The sequence below is a fragment of the Lactuca saligna genome, chromosome 5, assembly GCF_052625555.1.
Source record: "Lactuca saligna cultivar CGN05327 chromosome 5, ASM5262555v1, whole genome shotgun sequence".
Classification (NCBI taxonomy): domain Eukaryota; kingdom Viridiplantae; phylum Streptophyta; class Magnoliopsida; order Asterales; family Asteraceae; genus Lactuca; species Lactuca saligna.
Window position 1 is genome coordinate 206,323,398 of NC_136421.1, and position 9,756 is coordinate 206,333,153.

A 9,756-nucleotide genomic window follows, 5' to 3' on the forward strand; every position below is an offset into this window, starting at 1 on the left:
CTATCCGTTACCGAGAATTGATGATTTATTCGATCAGTTGCAAGGGGCATCTTGGTTTTCCAAGATCGATCTGAGATCAGGGTACCATCAGGTAAGAGTGCGGGATGAGGACGTCCAGAAGACAACATTTAGGATGCGGTATGGGCATTACGAGTTCGTGGTGATGCCTTTCGGGCTCACCAATGCCCCGGCAGTGTTCATGGACCTCATGAACAGGGTATGCAGGCCGATGCTGGATCGGTCTGTGATTGTATTTATCGACGACATCCTAGTGTATTCGCGAACTAGAGAGCAGCATGAGGGACATTTGAGGGAGGTCCTTGAGGTACTGAGGTCGGAGAAGCTATATGCAAAATTCTCCAAATGTGACTTCTGGTTGCGGGAGGTCCAATTTCTTGGACATGTTGTTAATCAGGCAGGGATATTGGTCGATCCGGCCAAGGTGGAAGCAGTGGTGAGTTGGGAGGCACCGAAGTCACCTTCCGAGATCAAGAGTTTCCTTGGGTTGGCGGGGTACTATCGGAGGTTTATTAGGGACTTCTCCAAGATCGCAGTACCGCTCACCAGATTGACCCGGAAGGGTGTTGCATTCTCATGGGGACCCGAGCAACAGACTTCCTTCGAGACACTTCGTCAGAGACTGTGCGAAGCCCCGGTATTAGCTCTCCCGGAGGGGATGGAAGATTTTGTCGTATATTGCGACACATCGATTTCGGGACTGGGTGCAGTGTTGATGCAGAGAGGCCATGTGATAGCTTATGCATCGAGGCAGCTAAAGCCTCACGAGGCGAGATATCCCACGCATGACTTAGAGTTGGGGGCAGTAGTGTTCGCTCTCAAGATTTGGCGTCACTACCTGTATGGGGTTCGATGTACTATATATACGGACCATAAGAGTTTGAAGTATTTGATGGATCAACCCAACCTAAATATGCGTCAGAGGAGATGGTTGGACGTGGTTAGGGATTATGACTGTGAAATCCTATACCACCCAGGCAAGGCTAATGTGGTAGCCGATGCATTGAGCCGTAGGGTGGAGAGCACTCCATTGCAAGATGTATGTCTGAGACTGAAGGTGATGACTCCGGTATTGGATGCTATTCGTGGGGCACAGGCCGAGGTTGTGAGATCCGAGATGCAGAAGAAAGAGCGGGTCATTGGGTTAATTTCAGAGTTCGTTAAGGATGGATGAGGACTTCTGACGTTTCAGGGTCGGATTTGGGTACCATTCGTGGGCGGTACACGTGCTACTTTGATGGAGGAGGCTCATAGATCGAAATTCTCGATCCATCCCGGTGCTACGAAGATGTATTTGGACTTGAGGAAGGAATATTGGTGGCCTTGTATGAAGAGAGACGTCGCGTGGTTCGTTGAGAGGTGTTTGACCTGCCGTAGGGTTAAGGCTGGGCACCAGAGACCGCATGGTAAGTTGCAGCCCTTGGAGATTCCTGAGTGGAAGTGGGAACAGATTACTATGGATTTCATCACCAAATTGCCGAGAACTGTCAGAGGAGTCGATGCAATTTGGGTGATTGTGGATAGATTGACGAAGAGTGCACACTTCCTTGCCATTAGCGAGAGTTCATTAGCGGAGAAGTTGGCGGAGTTATACGTGAGAGAGGTGGTATCTCGGCATGGAGTGCCGATCTCGATTGTTTCAGACCGTGATGTACGCTTCACTTCCAGGTTCTGGAAGAAATTCCATGAGGATCTGGGTACTAAACTGCATTTTAGTACCGCATACCATCCCCAGACAGACGGTCAGAGCGAGCGGACGATTCAGACATTGGAAGACATGCTTAGAGCGTGTGTGTTAGACTTCGGGGGTAGCTGGGATGCGCATTTACCCTTGGCTGAGTTTTCCTACAACAACAGCCATCATTCGAGCATTGGTATGCCACCTTTTGAGTTGTTGTATGGTAGGAGGTGTCGGACTCCCATTTGCTGGGGAGAGGTGGGACAGAAAGTGATGGGCAGTACAGAGATCGTACTCCAGACAACAGAGCAGATTCAGCAGGTTAGGCAGAGGTTATTGACCGCCCAGAGCCGACAGAAGAGTTATGCGGACAGACGCCGGTCCGAGCTGGAATTCCAGGTTGGTGACTTCGTTCTTCTGAAGGTCTCTCCTTGGAAAGGAGTGATCCAGTTCAGAAAGAGGGGCAAGTTGGGGCCCCGGTTCATAGGTCCATTTCGTGTGATTGCAAGGGTAGGTCGGGTAGCTTATCGGTTGGAGTTGCCAGCAGAGTTGGGACAGATTCACAATAACTTTCACGTATCACAGTTGAGGAAGTGTATAGCCGATGAATCGGCAGTGGTTCCGTTAGAGGATATACAGGTGGATGCGAGCCTGAATTACGCCGAGAGACCAGTAGCTATCAGGGATCGGAAGATCAAGGTTCTGAGGAACAAGGAAGTACCTCTGGTGTTGGTTCAGTGGCAACACCGGAAAGGATCGGAGATGACTTGGGAGCCGGAGCGTGAGATGCGGGAGCAACATCCGGAGTTATTCGCAGAGTGAGACTTCGAGGGCGAAGTCTAGTTCTAGTGGGGGAGAGTTGTAATAGCCCGGACTCGCCGAGTAGGACCACAGACTCGCCGGAGCGTGAGATGCGGGAGCAACATCCGGTATTGCTTTAATATTATTTTTGGGGTATTTTAGGAAGGGACTCGGCGAGTTGGAGTCAGACTCGCCGAGTAGGACCACAGACTTGGTCGCGGGTTCGCGAATGGACTCGACGAGTCCAGATATGGACTCGGCGAGTCTACGCTGTTCAGCAGAAACCCTAGCCGTTTGGTTCTGGATCGTATATAACGCCCTATATGCCGTCATTGTCCGTCTTTTAGCCGATTGAGAGGAACCCTAAGCGTCTGTGGACATCTAGAGCAGAAGTGAAGGCTATTGGAACCTTGAAGGATTTGTTAGGCAAGAAGAAGAAGGGTTTTGGCCAAAGGAATATCAAGGGGATCGAGTCCTGAGGTTTGGGGACACAGAGAGGGTGTTTTTCAGGTAATATTTCGGATCATTTCTGCTATTTTGATGTGTGCACGAATTTAGGGTTTATGAAACCCATTTGATGATTAGATGAATTATTATCTTGTTACCCAAATGATTATAACCCAGTATTAGGATGTTTAGAGGTCCAGAAGGTCCCATGCTTGTGTATTTCGGGACCATACGTATTTCAGGAAGCAGTTTGATCGACTGCATGGCATGGACTCGCCGAGTCCAATGAACAGACTCGACGAGTAGCTTGAAGATTGACTGGGACTCGTCGAGTCGTTCTTCAGACTCGGCGAGTGGAGTCGGGGTGGCCCCGCGATTCTTCCACGAGGATCTCATCGAGCCAAGAGGGATACTCGACGAGTAGAAAGGGAACATCAGGGAAAGTTGGGGAGGACGTCTTGACTCGCCGAGTCGCCTTTGCACTCGACGAGTCCGGTCAAGTTGACCGTTGACCGTTGACCGTTGACCAGAGTTTACCTGCATGTAATTTCTTAGGGTCAGTTGTCTTGAATGATAAGAGTATTAATAAGGGTATATGGTATTATAGGGAGTCTGCAGATCGGCGGATCGAGTGCGAGTGATTTCAAGAGTTGATAGTTTTCATTACCACGAGGTGAGTCTTCTCACTATACTGTACCCAGAAGGGTTTGACTGTGAGACCGGAAGGTCGGATATGATATGTGTTATATATGTTATAAATAGAAAGGTATTTGTTATGCGTGCTATGTATGTCTATATGGGCCGGAAGGCATAATGTTATGTGACAGGAAGGTCAGGTATGATATATGATATATGTGCTATATGTGTTCGAGTAAATGTATTATGTGTTGTATATGTTTATGGGCCGGAAGGCAATATGTTATGGGCCGGAAGGCAATGTGTTACGGGCCGGAAGGCAATACGTTTTGGGGCGGAAGGCGATTATGTTACGGGCCGGAAGGCAATGTGTTGTGGACCGGAAGGTCAGGGCCTTGAAAGGCGTATATGTGTAAGTCGTATACTGGGGAACTCACTAAGCATTTATGCTTACAAGTTGTTATGTTTGTGTTTCAGGTACTAGCGAGGACCGTGGGAAGGCGCCGGCGTGATGTATACACACTGTTGTTATTTGAGATCTTGGGGATTTTGTAAATGTATTTGATATGAAACATGGAATAAATATATTTGGTTGAATGAAATCACTTTATTTTAAATGAAAATTTTATTTGAAAATTTGCGTTGTTACAAAAGGCGTATGTGCGTAGGTTGTATTTTGGGGAACTCACTAAGCATTTATGCTTACAGTGTTGTGTTATGTGTTTCAGGTACTAGCGAAGACCGTGGGAAGGCGTCGGCGTGATCGTACACACACTCGGGGAAAACTATTTGTGATCTTATTTTATGTAATCGGTCGTGACAATATTATTTACATCGGAACTTAAATTACTACTCGATGTTTTGATGTTTGTAAAAATGAAAATTTGGTTTAAAATTTACGTTGTTACAAAACTTGTGATTAGGATTCTTTTCCATTCTTTAGAGAAACAAGTTCACCTACTGCACCCGAATGGTTAGATGGGGTTCTTTCGGATGATACAACATCAGATCCAATGCCCTTCCTAGCAGTTTGAAAAGCTCTAGTGCCTAGTGTAGGTCACTTTTTGGCTTCCTGGGATGGGAATTTCAACTTCCTTTTTGAATAACATTTTGTTATTTAGAATCACTTGACTCACTAGATGGAACATTCTTCACTTTCTTGGGGGTTGGGTTCTTTTTGGCTCTAGTGTAGGTCACTTTTTGGCTTCCTGGGATGGGAATTTCAACTTCCTTTTCGAAAAACATTTTTTTATTTAGAATCACTCGACTCACTAGATGGAACATTCTTCACTTTCTTGGGGGTTGGGTTCTTCTTTGCAATAGTTTTTTAACGTTTAGGTCTAGCCTCATTATCAGACTTGTTTTATACCTTATTAATGGGGTTTGGTGGGGTGGAATGATATGGCTCTACATCTTTTATATCCCAAATATGGTTTATTACACATCGAATGTCATGTTTAAACCCTGTAGAATGGATACATGGAACTTTCTAACACGTACAGAAAAAGTTTGATCCTTGGGAAGAGAGTAGCTTTTAATTGTGCGAAGAGTTAAAATATCAAGATCATCATGACAAAGACTCTAGCTTCTTTATGGAGATCCCTGCTTTATAGTTCCTATAGGATCGTCCCCATATCCACTTGTCTACCGGGAAACATACTCCAAAGAGTATCAAGAAGCAGTTTAATCATTTATTATGTTCATCCTGTTCTTCTAGATAAGCATTGAATGATGTGATGACATATAAACTGCCAGACTGTAGGAAATTTCCTTTTATGGAAATAAGCAACACCGTTGAGTTTGGTATGATACCCCATCTTGTATAAAACCCTAAAAACTTGATCATTGGAGGCTTTTGAATTCAGTAACTGCAGGTACTCTAAGAGGATATGCACTTACAAACAGCTCCTTTGTGAGTACACCAATGTAATCACTTGCCAATAAAAAACTAACTTCATTCAAATCGTCCTTGGGATGTGTTGGGTCAAAAATATGGTTTATACTTTTCTTTTCTAGGAAAATATACTTTTATGTAATGTTGTATGTGTTTGCGGTTTGTGTGTACGGCCGCACACCCTGTGTACGGCCGTACACAGGGTGTGCGGCTGTACACATGTGTATGGCTGGAGGTCCATATAAATAGAGGAGTGCATGTGGGAGTGTACGGTTGGAGATGAGAACATCTTGTAGAGAGAAAAAGTTAGAGAGAAGAAGTGTGTATGTGAGAGAATCTATTGTAAGAAGCATCACTCAATATCATCAATACATCATTAGATTCATCTTCTTCTTCTTCTCCTTCTCTTCTATTTGATGTGACATCATCCAATTGATTGGGATTCCGCACCATCAATTGGATCTGATTGATACACAAGTAATTTTGGTGACTTACAATTGATATTAGAGCTTGGTTGTATCAATCAATTTTGTCACATCTGGAGCTTATTTGATCTTATTTTGAAAAGAGAACAACGTTTTTGGATAGATCTCGCAAAATTAAGGGGGGTTACTTCTTTGCATTTTTCATAAAAATGAGTTTTTGATCGAGTTTTCGAGCAAAAAGGGTGAAAAACGTCGTTTTTTCGCGAATCTGTTGAAGGTGTGCGGCTCAGTGAGTGCGGCTCGGGAGAGTGCGGCCGGCTCAGTGTGCAGCTCGGGAGTGTGCGGCCGGCTCAGTGTGCAGCTCGGAGTATACGGCTCGGTGTGTGCGGCTCAGTGTGCACCTCGGTGTGCGGCCTAATCTCGTGTACGGTCCAGCGTCTTTGCTTCGGTCTCGGTTAGCAGCAGTTTACGTTCGGAGTATACGGCTCGGTGTGTGCGGCTCAGTGTGCACCTCGGTGTGCGGCCTAATCTCGTGTACGGTCCAGCGTCTTTGCTTCGGTCTCGGTTAGCAGCAGTTTACGTCGAACCTCAGCCTCGTCCTTGCCTCGCACCTCTGTCTCGCATCGCGTTTAGCAAGCTTCGCAGCAGTCCTCGTAGCACAGCAGCTTCGCATTAAAAAATATTGAAACGGATTGAGGAGTGACAGGAATCGAACCCAGGACCTCTAGGTCATTACCACAACGCTTCACCAACTCAGCTAGCAGACAACTTAGTTCTCTCATTCGAAATTTAATTAATATAGTGTCTCTCTCGGTTCCAAATTTCGAAAATTGACTATTTTAACCCCAAAAATCAACTCCTTTTATTTTTTAATTCTATTTTCAACCCAATTTTTTTTGTTTTTAATTTTTGATTTTATTTTTATCTTTGACCTTAAAATTTTGACTTTAACTTTTAAAATTTGACATTTAACTTTAAATTTTGATTTTCTCGTTTTACCTTTAATTTTTCAAATTTGGTTTTTCGGTTTGACTTTTGAGTTTTACTTTTTAAATTTGACTTTTAAGGTTGATTTTCTCGGTTTTTAAGTCAAAGGGAAATTAAAAATATAAAAAAAATTATTATTAAAACATTAAAAAATAAAAAAATAATAATAAAAATAATAAAAAATAAAATAAAAATGATGAGTTCCACATCAATTCCGGTAAATGAAGTTTCATGTACTCCATCTTGTAAAACTACGATTAAATTTCTTCGCGAACAAATTGATTTGCTAAAAAGGGAAAATGAGGACCTCAAAAACGAAGGATATACTCTTAGGAAAGGACAGAAACCGTTAAAAGCTCAATTAGAAGCCAAAATCAAGGATTTCCGAAAACTACAAGAAGATTACAACAATAAGTGTGAAAATTATGATCACATTAAGAAAAAACTTGCTGCTGTAACTGAAGAACTTGATGCTTTGAAAATAAAGTGTGGAAAAACAGATGTTAGTTTCAAAAATTACACTGCGTCAAGTAAGACAGTCGAGTCCTTATTTGAAAATCAATTGAAATTCAAAGATAATCAAAACAAGGGTCTAGGATATGATAGTGTTCCTCCCCCTTTCAATCTTAACTATATATTCATACCTTTGACTCAGGAAGAGATTGACCGAGAACCATTTATGGTATATGGTAAACCAGTTGTTGAACAGGCAACTGAGGGTGTTGAGCTGAACGGTTTGAGTTTATGTGTGCTGTTCTCAGACCTTCTAGATGCAAGTTCAATCGGTGACTTACGGTTTGAGTTTTCTTCTCTATACTCCTGAGTTTTTCTTAAGCTGATTCGCTTTAAAGACAAATTTTTTTTTAGGATAGTTTAAATTTGCGCATTTACTTTCGTTTCTCTCCTATGCACAAATTTAGGGGGAGAAATAAAAACAAAACAAAAATTAGAAAATTTTAAAATTAATTTAAAAAAATTAAGAAATAATATGTTGGTTATGGAATGTGCTTGAGGGAGATGTTTTGGGAAGTAAGTGATAGCGGACAATCTGAGTCTGCGTAACGTACTGTGACATCCCCAAAATCTTGGCCAGAAAAGACCGATTTTCATTTATGCTTTTAAATATTTTCAGAGTAAATCCTTTTGATTTGAAAGAGTTGCGGAATTTGTTCCCAAAAACAAAACATGATAAAACAATGTTTACCGAAGCATTTCATAAAAGAAACGTATTTTCATTATAATCAAAACTCGGGGTGTCATGTTCCGATACAGACCAATAAGCATAAACGAATACATTACAAGTCATTCAACAAATATTTACATATACAGACTTGTAAACAAAACAACTTGATGGTTCATCCATCTTACACCCTTGCGCCACTTCCTGTAATACAAATAAAACTGAGTGGGTTAGGCTTGGGAGCCTGGTGAGCATATAGGGTTTTCAACCCATAATAAATAATTAAATTAATTATTATCAACCAAGAATAATCCAGTTACCCATTCCCGTTATTCTCACTTTACGTCCTAAAATAACTAACACAAGGGACCTAATCTAAGAATATTTTCATCGGGGTGACAACACATGCTGCGGGGTTTCCTCAGCAATATAAGTCAAAGAAGGCAACCATGAGGGGGATGGAATACAACGAATGAACACCTAAGTTCATTAACACCTACAGGTTATGAGCCTGCTAGCGTTCCACTGGACTATCTAGAAAAGTCCGTGGTCGTCATCTAAATTCCACTAGATGACTGGATCAAAACAACAACGAGGCCTCTCATCTGTTTATTACACACCAACTATCTACCCATGTTCTACCCAACATATTAGTAGATAAAAACATACATTTTTATACATATTTTCAAAACCTGTATAGCATGCTTGATCAATACATTTTCCATATAACAGATGAGGCACACACACATAACACGTATTTCATATAGAAATAATCATATCTGTAAGATAGAAGAAGGTGAATATACATTCACACATATAACAACAAAATATACACATAACACGTATCTCGTATAAAATACTTTATAGTTATACGTTAGGAGAAAGTAACAACGCATTCACACGTATAAACGACAATAAACTTAATACACTCAAACCATACTTGTATTATTATTGCGTTTATGAAAGGTAGTATACACTCACTTGATCAGAAGATGATCGGACAGCACTACGGCTTGCAGAAGTCGTAATCCTCAGCAGATCTGGAAGATCTCTACGAAAATCGAACTTCTCACGGGCAGAGCTTCGGCTCGGAAACCGCACTTCTCGGGATCTTCGGGATCTCGGGACTCGCTTCGGGACTCGGGAATATTACCGGGGCTTTGGGATGGCTTCGGGGGTAAAAACACAGAGCTTCGGCACAAAAACGAGAGGAAAATAGCAATGGAACCCGGAACCCTCGCATCCTATTTATAGGAGGCTGGAAGCTCCTCGTACGCGGGGCGTACATGCGTACGCGGGGCGTACGTGCCTCAGAAACGTAAGCGCATGCATCATCCGAAGTGTCGATACTCTTCGGAGTACGTGGGGCATACTCACTTACGCGGCGCGTAAGTCGGATCGGACTGCTGACTCCCCTTTCGGATAATGCCGGATTTTTGATTTAAAAATAAATACAAATTATTTATCAAACTTCGGAAATTCATATCTTCTTCATACGAACTCCGTTTTTGACGTTCTTTATATCCACGGAAAGGTGAGAATACGCTATACAACTTTCGTTTAGACTCCATCGGCTAATTTTGAGTTTATTTTTATTATTTATTTTTAATAGGCCGGGACAGACATTTTCGTTATAAATTCATAACTTCTTCGTTTGACGTCCGTTCTCGCCTAACTTTTTATCGCTTTG